This window comes from Dermacentor silvarum, chromosome 8 (assembly GCF_013339745.2).
Source record: "Dermacentor silvarum isolate Dsil-2018 chromosome 8, BIME_Dsil_1.4, whole genome shotgun sequence".
Lineage (NCBI taxonomy): Eukaryota > Metazoa > Arthropoda > Arachnida > Ixodida > Ixodidae > Dermacentor > Dermacentor silvarum.
The window spans coordinates 154893962-154909801 of NC_051161.1; the positions used below are offsets into that span (position 1 = coordinate 154893962).

Genomic DNA, 15840 nt, shown 5'->3' on the forward strand with positions numbered 1-15840 from the left:
CTGCATCTGATGCAGGTGCAGATTCAGATTTAGGTGTCAGGTTCAAGTAATCCATAGTTTGTTCCTCTTCGCTATACTACGTAGAATTTGGCTGACTCTGCTGACTGGCTAGCTTGTCTACTACTTGGTATCAGTAGTGTTTGCTATTGTGCTGGTATTAGCTGGTGCATCTTGCATTTAAAAGCAAAAATATTCTTTTAAGCCGAGTCAGCTTTTCAAGCAATTTCAAATACCTTGCCGCTACAGCTCACATGTCTAACTATAATTTTGAAGGGCTGTAAATATTATTACCAGCACCACAAATGGCCTTGTTGCAATATGCTTGAAGTCATTTAAAGTACAGCTTAGGGGGCTGAAGTGACATTGATTCTTTCATTGAGGACCTCTGTTAGTGTACAAATCAGGAACAGTTTCCGCAGGAAAGCATGACTGCTATGCAGTGCACGAGCCCCGACACCAGCTGCTCAAATGCATTTGACAATGCTGGACCCACTGATGAGCTTCTTGGTCTCAGGTAAGAGCTGGTACTTCATAGAAAAAGCACTGAAAGACCCTTTGTAATTCGCTGCAGCTAAAAGCAGTTACTATTTTGTGAACTTAACAATAACAATCCTTTTCAGTGATGGCTTCTCCATCATGGAGGTGCATGTGCCCCTTCACAGGCAGATCGACTATTTGGAATTCAAATTGCTATCATTCGTCCCATACGAAGAGGCCTTAAAGTGGAAAGAGCCCGTGGGGGGGGGGGGTGAGGCGGGCAATCATTAACCGCCTTTTTCAAGCGTGTTTCGAGATAGCATGGTAAGCAGTGCTTTTGCATTAACCTAATGTCTGGTACCATGTTATGTCAACTTACATAGAATTTGGCCTCCAGCCTAACCTCTTAAGGACTGCAGTGATTGCCATCACACTGGTCCCTAATGTTGATTACTGGTGGACTTTTTTATTGTATAATTATTAGTTCGAAGCACCTGGTGCCAAATAATATTTTTATAGGTCTTACTGCTATCCGTCTGGGCCGACTGAATTTGGCAATAAACCAGTTGTACCACTAAATAAAAAATTATTTCACTAGATTATAGCTGATAGAAAGCACAGCTATTTATGGTGGCAAACCTTTTGTGGTAAGCCTCTCACAGTGCTGCTGAGGCTGCTGTCGCGGTACTGGTGCCTTCTTTTTTTCATCAAACAAGAGAAAACAGGCTCCCATCATAACAGTCGTTAGGGCATTCATCTTCGGTGTCAAGGCAGGCAGTTTGAATCATAGCACTAACGCCTCATGTCTATTTTTCTTTCTTCCTGTGTCAACTTTTTCTTTTTTTCTTTTGCGCAAGTGGTATATTAGAGCAAAAAATTTAACTTCTCATGCAGTGTTTTAGTGGTGAATCGAGATATGAAAACTAATGTTTATAAACTGGAGCAACTGTTGACCTTAGTATAGCGTGATATTGCAGACACGTATACTTCCTGTAAAGCGAAGTTATGACAGCAATAGCTTCCACATTTTTCCTCGGGATAGTTTTCACACATTTCTCCACTATATTCTAGTGGTTTTGGTTGTACTAACACTTGCTACAGCTTCCTTCAGGTTCTTCTTGCTTTTTTTAGTTTTAAGATATGTGGTAAACAAAGAATATATAAATGCTTTTTTTATAGTCAGAAAACTACTAAACTTCTTTGTATATGCTGTGCAATACTGAAAATACTCAACTAGTTCTTACTAGGTGCGGTGGTTTATTAGCAGATTCCCAGCTGCAACAACTAGTGAACCAGGTGGAACTGCTTACTTAGTGTAGGGAATTGCCTATAAAACCAGTTGAACTGGTAAGCAATCTAAATCTGAGTGCCCAACTCATATTGCAATACCAACCATCTCAAGGCCCATTGCAAAGTGCAGTTATCGCGTAGCGGAACAAGCTCTAGGCAACTACAGTGAAGATATTCGTTGACATTGCCATGAACACAAGGCAGTCCACAGCGCAAGTGAATGAGAGGCTTTTGAACACAGTGCTATGCTGACAATTTTGTTGTGTACTAGAATATCATGAAATCGATTGCAAATTTATCTAACCTGAAGGTTGAACTGAATCGCACATTTTGGGACAGAATGCAACAGGCCAACTATTCAGGAGGATACAACTGTTTTTAATACTGGGTGTTCCCTGCGAACACTATAAACATTTTTTAAAGGTTGCCTGGGGCACATAGCACAATTCTAGTTCATGAGCTGGTCTACTCAGAGGCAGACATTGCTAGCACAAAAAATTGAAAGGCATAAGGACTAATCAACAATACTCACTAATTAACTACTTTCTTAACAAAACATTGTTTTATGTATTCAAGCACAAAAGTTCCTGGAATGCCAATGCATTTCTCCACAAATTTCGCGAATCAATATCTTGAAACTGGTGTCATCCTGAGAATTCGTTTCAAGTGAATCTGGCCTTTCGAACGCCACGGCTAGAATTTGTAAATTGCAATATGGGCCATACAGTAACTAGTTAAGCTTATTAAGTGCACTTTTGTTACTTAGTTGATTAGACATTTCATTTTTTTTGCATGCCCACCTCTTCGAGTAGACCAGCTCATAAACTAGAATTGTGCTATCTGCCAAAGGCAACCTTTAAAGATGTTTGTAAGTGTACGCTGAAACACGCTGTATACTGCCTGCAGTAACATTCCAATAGCAAGGAAAAAGTGCTGAGCCCAGATAAACAGAAGCACTCATTCTCAGGCTAGCTAGTTCATAACTAAAAAGCAACTACAGAAAAAAAAACACAATAAGGAATATATAAAGTGCCACTGATGTGATTACTGATGCCTTTCACCGCATTAAAAAAACGTGAAAGACATCCGGCGTAGTCATTACAAATATGCCAGCCTAGCTTCTTTGGCTCTTGCTAATGAAGAAATTTAGTCTCTAGATGTATATTTGGGTGGCTATTGTGTGCATTGACTTGTCCAAGTGCTGCTTTGTAGGTGTAGTTGTTATAGGTATGTGTTATGGTACTGCAGGGAGCTGCATCATAATGTGGCTATACTGTTGTGAATAAAATAAGTTGGAGGGTGGCATCTTTGGGTTCCACGTACCTTTGTCCCCGTATTCTTACACCACAATGCAATGTCACACACAAGTTCTGCTTCTGCAAGGTGACTTGCAGGCAGAATATTCTCACTACCTTAAAGCGTTATAATGTAAATGCCAAAGGGTAGTAATTGAACAACAAGCCAGATAGCCCCTTTAGTCCCGAATTATGATCAGCTGTTGATAAATGTATGAAATTTACATAATTTCATGCCAATATGCTGCAGACGCCGTTAAGAACAAGTAAAGGTGGTAGAATGACTGCATTTTATTATGAGTCACCATAATTACAGTGATTAGGTATTTAATTATTGTGCACTCAATAATGTTTCTTAATAAATATAATTGAATGACTAGCATGAATTACTTGCGCAAGTTAATTATTGGTTGCACGCATTACTAGAAAGAAAACAAAAGTTTGCAATTGCTACAGAAACGTCCCCTATTCCACTTCCCGTCAAACACTGTAGTGCCTTCTCCAAAGCGATCTTTGGTAGCGATAGATTTTTCTCAGAAGTATAACATAGGTACTTGAGTTAAGAACGTTCAATTTACCTTAAGCTTAATTTTTGTGATTTATTCCTTGCCACAACTGCACAAATATGGCAAAAATAAGTCGTGTCTACAAATGTGTAGACCGTGACTGAAGGGGATATGTTGCATGCCCTTAACAGAGGTGTAGTGCACCTGCATCCTGCGTTTTTATAAACAGCTTACTGCATTGCCTGTCTATGTGTGTATGTTTAAATGCTTGCATTCATGGATGTAGGAAACCGAAGTTGCGTGGTGTATTTCGTGAGTTCCTTTACAATACAACCTTTTGTCCTAAATGAATCTTTTTTTGTTTGTTTGGCTTGGACATAGAGTGGTTTGCAGGTTGCCCTAAGTTGAGTCAGAGGCTGATAATCAGTTATCATTTCTTTCAACCATTTAGAATGTCCATAAGAAATAATCATTGCATTAATTGGTTTTCTGAAGATTCTTTACAGCTTTTAGTGCTTTCCTGAGATGTTTTCTGGCTGTACTGATAATGCATATTGATACATCTCTTCTGTATAGGTATCCTTCCAAGGAACTTTATTGCACTGCTGTGGAGTAACTAATTCAAAAATATCCGCACTTGCGTGACAATGTGAAGAAAGGCAGTGGCATGGTGAGTGTAAAACTTTTCCCATCTTTCCCTTCCCATTTTAGTACATAGGTGCCTCATTGAGGCCTTATGCAATGGTTGTCACAGCTGGATTGATGTGGTGTGGCAGAGCTCATTGCAGGGTTTTATATTCGGGGAAGGGCAACAACAAGGAAGATGTGCAGTTTGTTAAAAATGCAATGATGAGATGACGATAGGCATTAATGATTCGGTGTTTATGAAACTAGGAAGCCTAATTCAAGAACCTTGATAATTGTGTAACTTTATTCAGGCACCTGAAATAGCTGAGTCTTTTTTATGTAATATGCAACAAGCTGAGATTATATGCAGGAAATGAATAGAATATACCGAAATCCGCGAAACTCTTGTTACAAAGTTAAAATCTCTGGTGGTGTTCTGATACCATACAGCAGTAAAAGCTTCATGGAGTTAGTTCTCAGTGTTATATATCCTGTGTGCACTTACACAAGTAAGAGAAGGAAGATCCAACAGATTGAAATGGTAGAAACATAACTAGTACTAGTAGTACTAGTAACATTATTATTATTTGTTTTGAAAACATACCGGGTGTTTCAGCGAACACTTTCACAAATTTTTAAAGGTTGCCTGTGGCATATAGCACAATTCTAGTTCATGAGCTGGTCTATTTAAAGATGCGGATATTACTTGCCCCAAAAAATTGAAATGCTTAATCGACTAATTAAAAAATTACCTAAATAAGTTTTCAACTAATTACCTTATGACCCATATTGCAGTTTACAAACTCTAGCCGAGGAGTTCGCAAGGTGAATTCCCTTACAACGAATTCTCTGGATGACACCCCTTTCAAGATGCTAATTCCCGAACTTTGCAGAGAAATGCATTGGCAATCGAGTTACCTTCATGCTATAATGCATACTACGACGTTTTGCGAGAAGAGTAATTGGAACGCCAATACATTTCTCCGCAACGTTCGGGAAATAATATATAGAAACTGGTGTAATCCTGAGAATTCGTTCCAAGTGGACCCGCCTTACGAACTGCGGCTAAATTTGTTAATGGCAATACGGGCCACAAGGTAATTATTTCAAAAACGTAATTAGTTAATTTAAGTTAATTAGTCAATTATGCATTTCAGTTTTTTGTGCAAGTAATGTATGCCTCTTGGAATAGACCAGCTCATGATCTAGAATTGTGCCATCTGCCACATGCAACCTTTAAAAAATTTTGAAAGTGTTTGCAGAAACACCCTGTATATACAGTAGACAGGAAAGGGATGCGAAAATCAGCCTGGCAACTGTCACCGGAAGGGGCACAACACTTGCCTACTCTTCGGAAAGCAGGAGACAGCAACATAGAATTGGAAGATAGGAAGAAGGGGATGGACGAGAAAAGAAAGAGAAAGATCACATATCTCAAAGAATTAGGTAGAACACACAATACAGGTCACACGTAGTAGGGCCGGTCACTGCAGGTCGCGCCACTAAATAATATCGAAATAGAAAAAATTGTGTCTGGGTTCAAGCCACCCGAAAGCAGAAATAGGCTACAAACGTGAACCTAAGATATTCTTTTAGAAAAGCGAGAGTGTGATGCACCTGATCGCGTCGAAACGCACAAACATTGGGGAACAAATACTCATTGAGTGTCGTACACTGCTGGCCAAGAAGGTGACAGTCTCTCACAAGCGACGTGCGCTGCGCAATGGAAGCAGGACACTCCAATATCATCGTACACGTTGGACTGGCCACATGTCCTTCTCAGTATAAACGTTCACACAGCCAATCCGTGGCTTGAGTAGTTGTGCTCTAGTGCGACGAGGCAAGCCTTGATCACGAGGTGGAAACATTCCATTTGCGAAACGTTGGTCTGGATGCTCCTTGAGTAGGTTTTGACAAATCAGCAGATGAGCGTCATCAATCTAGCACAACATTTCAGGGCAGGCACAGCCGATATGGGCGCAAGTAAAGCCAGCCGAACAGCCTCGTTATTTCTGGCGATCACTGTGTGAAGGTATCCATTGGGCAACGAGAGATGTCATATGAGACAATTTTGTTGGCAGAGTCAGTAATGCTGTGCACAACTGGACAGTCAATCTGCCTGCGTTGTAATCTGCTAACGGCAGCGCGAGAGTCCGTAAAGATGGCAATCTTTACACTTACACAAGTAAAAGAACGAAGATCCCACAGAATGAAATGATATAAATAGAACAAGTACCTTTAAAAATTGTTTGTGATGCGCAGTAACAGGTAACGGGCTTTTGTTATAGGTATGCACACACATTTCTTTAGCCAACTGGAATTCATGTGTGCTGTTTTATGCACTAAAGTAACGAAAGTTATGTCTTTTATGCATCTTTGTTCAAATAATCTACAGGAATCATGGAAAGTAGCCCTGCAGAATAAGTTCAAAAACAACAGGAAGTAGGCGGTGAACGTGTCCAGAGAAATGCAAGCCGTTCGGGCCCAAAGCTACCGCAAGAGTCCCAGGGAGCCAGTGGTAGAGGTGGCGAACAAGAAGCTGTGGCGCCTCTCTGTTAGTGCTTGCTTATTATTTTTGTTTTGTTATGCATGTAACTCTGACAAATGCCGGTAAAGTGTTCTCAGTGGTGCACATGTTCTGGCTGTTTTTTTGTGTCACTGATATTTTTCTTTTAAGTATCAATGTTTCGCCTCTGAGGTGCTGGTTTTACATATTGCAGGACAACAATGACCTCATCGTTTATGGGGAGACCCTGGAGTCACGGCAGAAACATATTGAGTGGCTGCAGGACAATTTTTTCATAGCTGACGCAGAAGATTTTCGGCCACGTCTGCTCGCGACAACCAAGGAACGACACGAGTGTCTTCGGCAAATCACGTTGCCGGAGGCACTTCTGCAGTATCCCTTCCTCGCAACAGAACACTCGGTATGCTTATATTCAACATTTTCATGCCAATCATGCTAATCATAATGGTCTCTGTTTTCAGCTACTGATGGAGTTCAATATATTGTTCAAACGAACAATAGTGGACAACATTGAGCACGGCGGCAGCCGTCTATGCAGCATCATTGTGGACCACGGGGAGCAGGACGAGGTTGTAAGATTCTCTGCCATGGCTACTGGTAATTTTGTGTGTTGCCTTTTTTTATAGATTTTCAGTGTTGACCAAACTACTGCTACTCCTTTCAGGGATCAACCATTTTTCTATATACATGAGTTACAATATACTAAATCTTTTGTATAATTATTTTTATTAACTCAAGCTAAAATACCCAGAGCAAGTAACTTCTTTACTATTTCACATGCAGGCTGCAACAGGTTTTTTTCAAGCTGTAGAGGATTAACCACTATGAGTGAGCATGCCGAGTTTGTAGGAGCCTGCTTAATGCGACTTCATGTGATGATTCTGATTGGTAACTGTCTTCTAAAGATGTAGTTCTGGCACAACACTGCATTTTCTAATTCAAAATTAGAAATCTGCACAACGTTACTAATATCCGGATTGGTTTCCTGAACACTAAGAATGAGTTTTCTTTGTACTGTGCTGTCTAAAGTGTACTTGAGATGGCCAGGAATGTTAACTACAGAATAAATATGAAACAGCTTTGCAATAATGTAACAGCATTGCAAACAACTGTTACGTTAAAAGTTTATTGCACAAACTACAACATGGATAACATTCTGGCGTAAGCAGACCGAGATAAAATGGAGACGTAGACGTGGTGCTCGCATCTACATTTTGTGCCTGTGCGCTTGCACAAAAATATTATTGAAGTTTGCATACCAACACGCCCAGCACACACCAGCGCTACAGAAACGGCAAGATGTGTGCCCTGTCCCTTTATAGCCCTATGCATGAAGCAACATTACCTCGATCCATGCATAGCTCTAATTTCTTTACATAAAATGTATGTATAGTTCATAAGTCAGTCTTGGTAGTAAAATAGTACTGAAGTGCATTCCCTAACTGTTTGCAGAGGATGGTGTGCTTGGCGTCCTCAACTTCATTGCCGGCCGCTGCAATGAATCACTTGATGCTATCTTGACAGAGGTAAGTGCTTCAAGACAGGAGATATTAACATATGCAATAGCTGGACTGAAGCACAGTTGTGTTAGTCTTTTTTGGACTGCATGTGGGGCCTGTTTCTGCCTATCACAACTTTCTGGGGGCACTGCGGGTCTGCCCTTCTCTCACTAGATGGGAGCTGCTGACCCTTTTGCTCAAGAGAACCCAAATGCATGGATTTCATCTGACATCTGTTGCTTAAAACTGCTTCTAATGCTTAGCGAAAATTTAATGAACATGTTTTATGCAGTTCCAGTGTATTAATTAGCTTTTATTTAGGTCTTGATTATTGCATTTCTGAATAGTGTGCTTTGTGCACATAGGCTGTGACTTCCATTAAGGTGAAGTTATTTCCATATCTTAATATACCCCCTTTTAGGAAAGTCTAAATATAACACACACTTTATGAATGAATAGAAAACCAAGGCATTTGCTTTTTCGTGACCATCAAAATTAGGGGCTTGTTGTGGAGTCACCTTAGGTTCATGTAATACATTTTGTTTTTATTTCTGTTGTTTTGTTCCACAGACAGCTGTGGTCCCACTAACTCCATGCCTCCATAGGGCATCTGATGGCTCCCTCGCGCTACACATCGATGCGCAGCGATTGTTTGTGACATCGTCACTGCTGGCAGGCCTGGCCTGCCTTTTCGCTTCGTTCTGGGTTTTCCATGTTGTCTACCCAAAAAAAGGGCCACAGGATTTTGACATTTATTAAGCACTGCTTTCTGGATTTGAGCTACACAAAGCCACGGGTGAAAGCATTGGAGTTAGTCAATTTTTACAAGAACTTTTGCTAGGCAAAAAAATTTCAGATACGTTTCCTCGGAAAAGTTTCAGTAAAAATTATTTTGCCTAACAAAAGCAGCTGTAGCTTCTGTGGCCTGCAGGTTGCCCAAGTCATGGTAGCACAGTGCTTGCTTTAGAGGGACACGAAAGAGAAAATTTATTCGAGCTTTATTAAATAATTCTTCTACTACATCGAAAAAACAACTCTTACTGTGAGAATCGGCTTGATAAGCCAGACAACATGCAAAAATGAAAACTGGTGTCGCCACCACCACCTTATAATTCCTGCACCAGCTCGTTGTGATATTGAATTTGACAGTGTCTATTGGAGTCTAGTTAATGTTCTATGGGCCAGTATTGATTATTTCTGTTTTAAAAGAGTCAAAGAATAAATTTAGTTGAAGTGTATGACTCCACACTGACGTGCTCATTTAAAAATGAAAGTTAAATCTTCATTTTCTCTTGTAATAATCAGCTTATTGCCACAATGTTCATGAATATAAAGTTCTGAAAGGTTGTTTTATCAGTCTAAAATGATTTACTGTTTCTCTTTAGTGTCACTGTAATGGACCTTTAGCAACAAAACGTGTTAGTGTGCCACTGGTATTCTCAGTGGGGGCAAAAGCACCAGCAGCATGCTCAATAGTTCTGTACCAACTGATAATTCGAAGGATGTCCTTTACCACTAGGGTTAGGCCCACGTGGCTGTGTTAGTCACCACAAGTGTAATATACAAAACTTAATGGCCCAGAATGGGTAATTCAAGGGGGAGTTGAATTAGCCATTTTTCTTTCTTTTTATTCTTTATCATGGACTTCTCAGATTACACTTTGTCATAACGCATTCACTTTAGAGTAACTGTGGAGAGTAAGGTGGTTTGGTATTCAGACATGCCTGCTGTGTGTAAACAGTGCTAGATGAACAATGCGAAGAAAGAGACACCATAGATGCTGACTGGCAACATGAAGGGGATTGAGGGCAGCTACAAATATACATCCTTGTAGTCGCACTTAGATAGCACTATGTTCAATTTGTGAGACAAGCATATGACATCCATCACAACCGCATGCCTAGAAACAGACAAGGGCAACACGCACAATTACCTTTTAGACTATCTAAGAAGCACTACAATTTTTAGGCAACGAAATCGAAATCTGGCTTATACCCATGAATACCGCAGTACAGTTGTGCAACATGTTCCTCTTCCGTGGAAAAAGGGCTGCATACGTTTTCTTTGTGCACCAGGGGGGGGGGGTGGTATCAGTTAATGGCTGTTTTCACACATATTTTCAGTCGTGTGTATTAGCAATCACCACTTTCCTCATCTGAAAGTTCCTTAGAAAGTTTGAAAGTTGATAGAAAATGTTGCTCTTGGTTGTTGCAGTTTTCTTCCTAACTATCCATTCATTGCACTGTGCCCCCATGTCTTGGGCAACTAGCTGTTTGAAGGTCAGTATGCTATCTATGGGCCTAATGATCATCTCTAGTGCTAACTGCCTCATTTGCTTGTTGCAATACTTAAGAGTTAGATTTTGTATATTGTGTCATTTGTTTTTTTTTCACTGTACTTTAGTTTCACTGCATCTTGAATGCGTTGTGATAGATTTTCTTTTGAATTGAAAGATTTGATGGGCAGTGGCCGGCATTGATGTGATAGTATGAATGTGATAGTATGAAGTATGTGATAGTATGCCTGCTGTATTTATCACGATTGTTTCATTTCGCTGGGACAGTAATGGTCATTAACAGCAGATGCCATTTGTCCTTACGTGCAATATTTTTATGTTGCATAGTATTGTTCATAATGATCCATTGAAAGCACTGCACACCCATGTTCTGGACAAGTGCCTGTTTGAAAGAATGATCTGCGTATTCAGCGGGTGTAATGTGAAGATCTCTACTACTGACTGTGTATTTAAGAGTCGGATTTTGTATTAGGGGGGGGGGGGGGGGCGTGTCGCTTGTTTGTTTTCACTATGCTTTAGTTTCACTACATCTTGAATGTGTTGTGATAGTATTTATTTTGCCGTGAGAGATGTGGGCAGTTGCAGGCACTAATGTGATAGTACGAATGCTTGCTGTATTTATCACATGATTGTTTTATTGTGGGTGTAATGTGAACATCTCTACTACTGACTGTGTATTAAGAGTTGGATTTTGTATTGGGGGGGGGGGGCGTGTCACTTGTTTGTTTTCACTATGCTTTAGTTTCACTACATCTTGAATGTGTTGTGATAGTTTTTATTTTGCCATGAGAGATGTAGGCAGTTGCTGGCACTAATGTGATAGTACGAATGCTTGCTGTATTTATCACATGATTGTTTCATTTCATCTGGGGCAGTAATGGCCGTTAGCAGCAGACGCCATTTGGCCTTCAGTGCAATATTTTTATGTTGCATAGTATTGTTCATAATGATCCATTGAATGCACTGCACACCCATGTTCTGGACAACTGCCTGTTTGAAGGAATGATCTGTGTATTCAGTGGATGTAATGTGAACATCTCTACTACTGACTGTGTATTTAAGAGTTGGTTATTGTATTGGGGGGGGGGGGGGGCGTGTCACTTGTTTGTTTTCACTATGCTTTAGTTTCACTACATCTTGAATGTGTTGTGATAGTTTTTATTTTGCCGTGAGAGATGTAGGCAGTTGCTGGCACTAATGTGATAGTACGAGTGCTTGCTGTATTTATCACATGATTGTTTCATTTCGTCTGGGATAGTAATGGCCGTTAGCAGCAGACGCCATTTGGCCTTAAGTGCAATATTTTAATGTTGCGTAGTTTTGTTCATAATGATCCATTGAATGCACTTCACGCCCATGTTCTGGACAACTGCCTGTTTGAAGAAATGATCTGCATGATATTCAGTGGGTCTAATTTGAACGCATCTAGTACTGACTGTGTATTTACGAGTAAGATTTTATATTGGGGGAGTGTTAGTTGTTTGTTTTCACTGTACTTTAGTGGGATTGCACATTGAACGTGTTGTGATATATTTTATTTTGCTATGAGAGATCTAGTTAGCAGCCCCAGTCTGTGTATTAGTACAAATATTTATTATGCTCATCACAGCATTATTTAAGGCCATAGTTTTGTGATGATTAACTCACGCCTGACTTTTTTTATGCGAAACATGTCAGAACTAATAAATATGCACTCATGCTTGGGACCCTTGTAATCATCGTTGGAGTCTTTCAATTGTCTTCGAATTTTTCAGTTGAATGTGTTGTGTAAAGTGAGTTCCCTGCTCTGAATAAGCTATATTAAATGTGATCGTGAGAGTAATATGCTGTAGAATATACCTCCTCACAGGAGTAAAAGTACTCCACATTTTTCTCTATAACCTCTCAAAACAAAGTAAGCATTCACCCAGGAAACACCACAGAAAGTGGCTGGCGGATGTAAAAAAAAAAAAAAACTTCCACATCAGCCCCACGAAACTCCAGAACGGTCTTGAAAAATTACTCTCGTAAGGAACCAAGAAACCTTGATGAACGAGGTAAAAAAATACTCCGAGATCAGCTCCAACTAACTACAGAATGGGCTTGAAAAATTATTGTCAGATAGAACTAAGAAACCTTGATAACGAGGTAAAAAAATACCCCCACATCAGTTCCAAAAAAACCGAGAATAGGCTTAAAAATAACTCCCAGGAATAGCCTAGAAAACTGGATAAATGACGTAAAAAAAGTAATCCCACATCACCTCCAACAAACTCCAGAATGGGCTTGAAAAATTACTGTCGGAAAAAGCTGAGAAAAGTTAATGACAGAGGTAAAAAATACTCTCACATCAGACCCAATAAACTCGCCAATGGGCTTGAAAAATAACTCTCAGGAATAGCCGCAAGAACCTCGTGATCGAAATAAAAATATAGTCCTACTATCATCCCTAAAAACCTTCACATAGAATAAAAAATTACTCTCGTTTCTACATACAAAAACTTAGTCAGCATGGGAGTAAAATTTTACCTCGACTGGTACGTAGTAAAAAAAAACCAGAAACGGGAATGCGATACGGGACGAGCGGTTTACTCCCATTTCGTGTTATTTTTGTTAACAGTGTATCTGGAAGACCTCTGTAGCAGAGGACGTGGCCGTTATTCAGTACTGTATAAGCCTCACCAGTTCTTCTAATCTCATTAAGGCCAATAATATCCCAGGCAATACCTTATAAATTTCAAATAGCCCTCCTAAACTAGCCTCACTCGATAGGGTGCGAGTGTTGAACGTTGCCAGGTTAAGTTTTCCATGGTGGCCTGTCTGGAGCCAGATATTCTGAGCACCCTCTGCCGCGTTGCAGGTCTGACCACCGCCTTGGTCAGGTGCTCCGCAGCCGCTGGGGATTCAGGGCCATGGGTTAATTGTAGAAGCCATGAGGGAGGTAGTGACCGAATACTGCACCAGGGAGGCCAATTCCTGTTGTGGTAAAGGAGTGACATTGTTGAAGTTTACTGGGCCTTCATAATTAGGTTGCATCTCGACTAGTGTAGCCCCCCTAGCTCTCAGCAATAATTTTTGCCCGCGTTAGGCGCCACTCCATGCCCTGAAAATGTCGTGGATTAGAGGAGGATTCGTACTTACGACCTTCAGATTAGAAGCCGGGTGTTCTACCTCTGCTCCACCGCACCACCTTTCACCATACCACAACCATGTATTAAACTTGCGTTATTTGTTTTTACGTCGCCTCGTCTTCCCTGCCGGACCCTCTCTAATAGGTAATCTGGTTGAAGCTTCAAGCAGACGCCGTTGAATGTTCATCATACCCTGGCCCGCAACAGTTGACATATGAAGGAAGGTGTGTGAACACAAGATTACCTGAGCACAAGCACAGTATTAGCACGTCTAAGTAAGGAAAATTGTTACCATACGTGTTGTGGGTTTGCTACCATGAATGACAAGTGAAGCAGTAAGAGAAAAGCCAAGCTTAAATTTACAAGGGAAATAATTGAAGCACATGTGTTATTTGAGGGAAGATACTTGAAGCAAACGGATAAGAAGTGGAATGTGTGAGCACCCCCTATCTCGTCACTACACGATTAAATAGCATTTCTTGTGCACGCTTTGTCTTATTTATTCTTCTGCAAAAAATCAGTTGGGAGGCAATAAAGTCTTGTTTCTAAGGTCACCCCTAGTCTCATGCATTCTCACATACCTGGCGTGCAGTGCCAACTAGCCTGAATTTGTTTCACTGCTCACGTGACTGCTACGTAGTCCGTTGCCACATGTTTCACCGAATTCTGGTGCAGCTATAGCTATGATTTGGTAAGGGCATGCAGCAGCTGGACAGGACCAGAATCTCCATATTGGGGAACGTAGGGTTTTGAACAAATAAGAGGGAAGAAAGGTGACTAAACGCCTCATGCCTTAATGTGTTTACGCCAACTTCACAAAAAGCAACATGACTGGCAGAAACACATACATTGCCAGCATGTCATAAGTGTTCAGTTCGGGTGTTATGTCAAGTCATTCGTGTGTGGAGGATAAGCCTTAGTCACCTTGTTTTGCAAGGACAAAGATTTGATAATGTCATCGATGTCTTTCAGAAAGAAATACATGCAGAAGCCAACAAGGGGACACGACAGGACATGTATATAAATCAAGGCCTGCGATAACAAAGCTTGGTTATCTCACACAAGGTTAACCCTAGCTGCCTGGAAGACGAGAAATTCACAAGTGAGAAGACAGGTACACATGAAGTGAGCGAAAGACTAAGGCACATGTGGGAGGGCGGACGGCTACACCTGGCAGGGTCTAACGTCCATGTGCTCGGATCGATCGTGTCGTTACTCACCAAACGATTGCTTACACAGACGCTTCCGTGGAGCTTGGATTATGTTCACTGGGGCTTGGACTAACGTGAGCGGGGAAACCTGTAGTAGGGTCTGACAATGTTCACCAATTTAGTTTAGGGGCAGGCAAGAACTGCATTCATGTAATAAGTTATTAAATATCAGTCCCTAATAATATCAAGTGCTTTGTTTACCATATACTCCTCATATACACAAAATTTTCTTGTTTTATTGTGTAAAAAACATGGAAAATTAGGTAATGCTTCTTTTTGGTTATCATTGCCATGCTGTTTTTCTATCTAAACTTTTCTAGCGCATCAAACACCGTGACCATTTTCAGGAATACAAATAACATAAAGTGCGAGGGAAGCAACATGTTTAATTAAAATTTATTATTTTTGCAATACTAAAAACGTTATTTTGTGAACCTTTCCTTCTGCACTGTCGCCTTACTGTGTTTGTATACGTTTTGTCATAGTTTTCTTTTGGGTAGGCAGTGCTCAGCGGCTTGATGTAGCTTGACACAGCTGCTGCTACAAGTACTTTGTCGTTACGCAGCAAGTTCACCGGGCGACATGCAGCTGATTTTATGTTGCAAACGTGTGGGCAAGGCCAATAATGCAGCAAAATGTTATCTAAGAGTCGCGAACCAAGTGGTAGCAGTGATACGGCGAATCCGCAAACGTACTACACGGTGAAATTGTGCAATCAAGGTGCAATCATTTGATACCAGTGGAAAGGGCGGCGATCGTTGTGAAAAAGATTGTCATCAGTGTTGGAGCGCGGTAGATTCAGATATGATAAGCATTGCAGGTATTTTTGATCAGCTCGTTTCACACATGCTTGCATCACCTCCACCTGGAAAAGACATCAATTCCGAGCTCCCCAAGCTAAGATAGTATGCAAACAGGAAATTTTTTGAGACGTACGTGACAGAGCAGTTCCTGAAACGAGTTATGTCAAAATACATAGAACTTGCAGGTTTCATGTCGAGG

At 40.7% G+C, this 15840-nt stretch overlaps 1 long non-coding RNA gene across 1 annotated transcript; it reads left to right on the plus strand.

Moving 5' to 3' along the window:
- The first annotated feature begins 738 nt into the window (after nucleotides 1–738).
- Nucleotides 739–6718, plus strand: LOC119462886 (uncharacterized). Its single transcript, XR_005194268.2, has 3 exons — nucleotides 739–801; nucleotides 4145–4238; nucleotides 6591–6718. It is a non-coding gene; the product is annotated as an uncharacterized LOC119462886 (long non-coding RNA).
- The last annotated feature ends 9122 nt before the right edge of the window (nucleotides 6719–15840 follow it).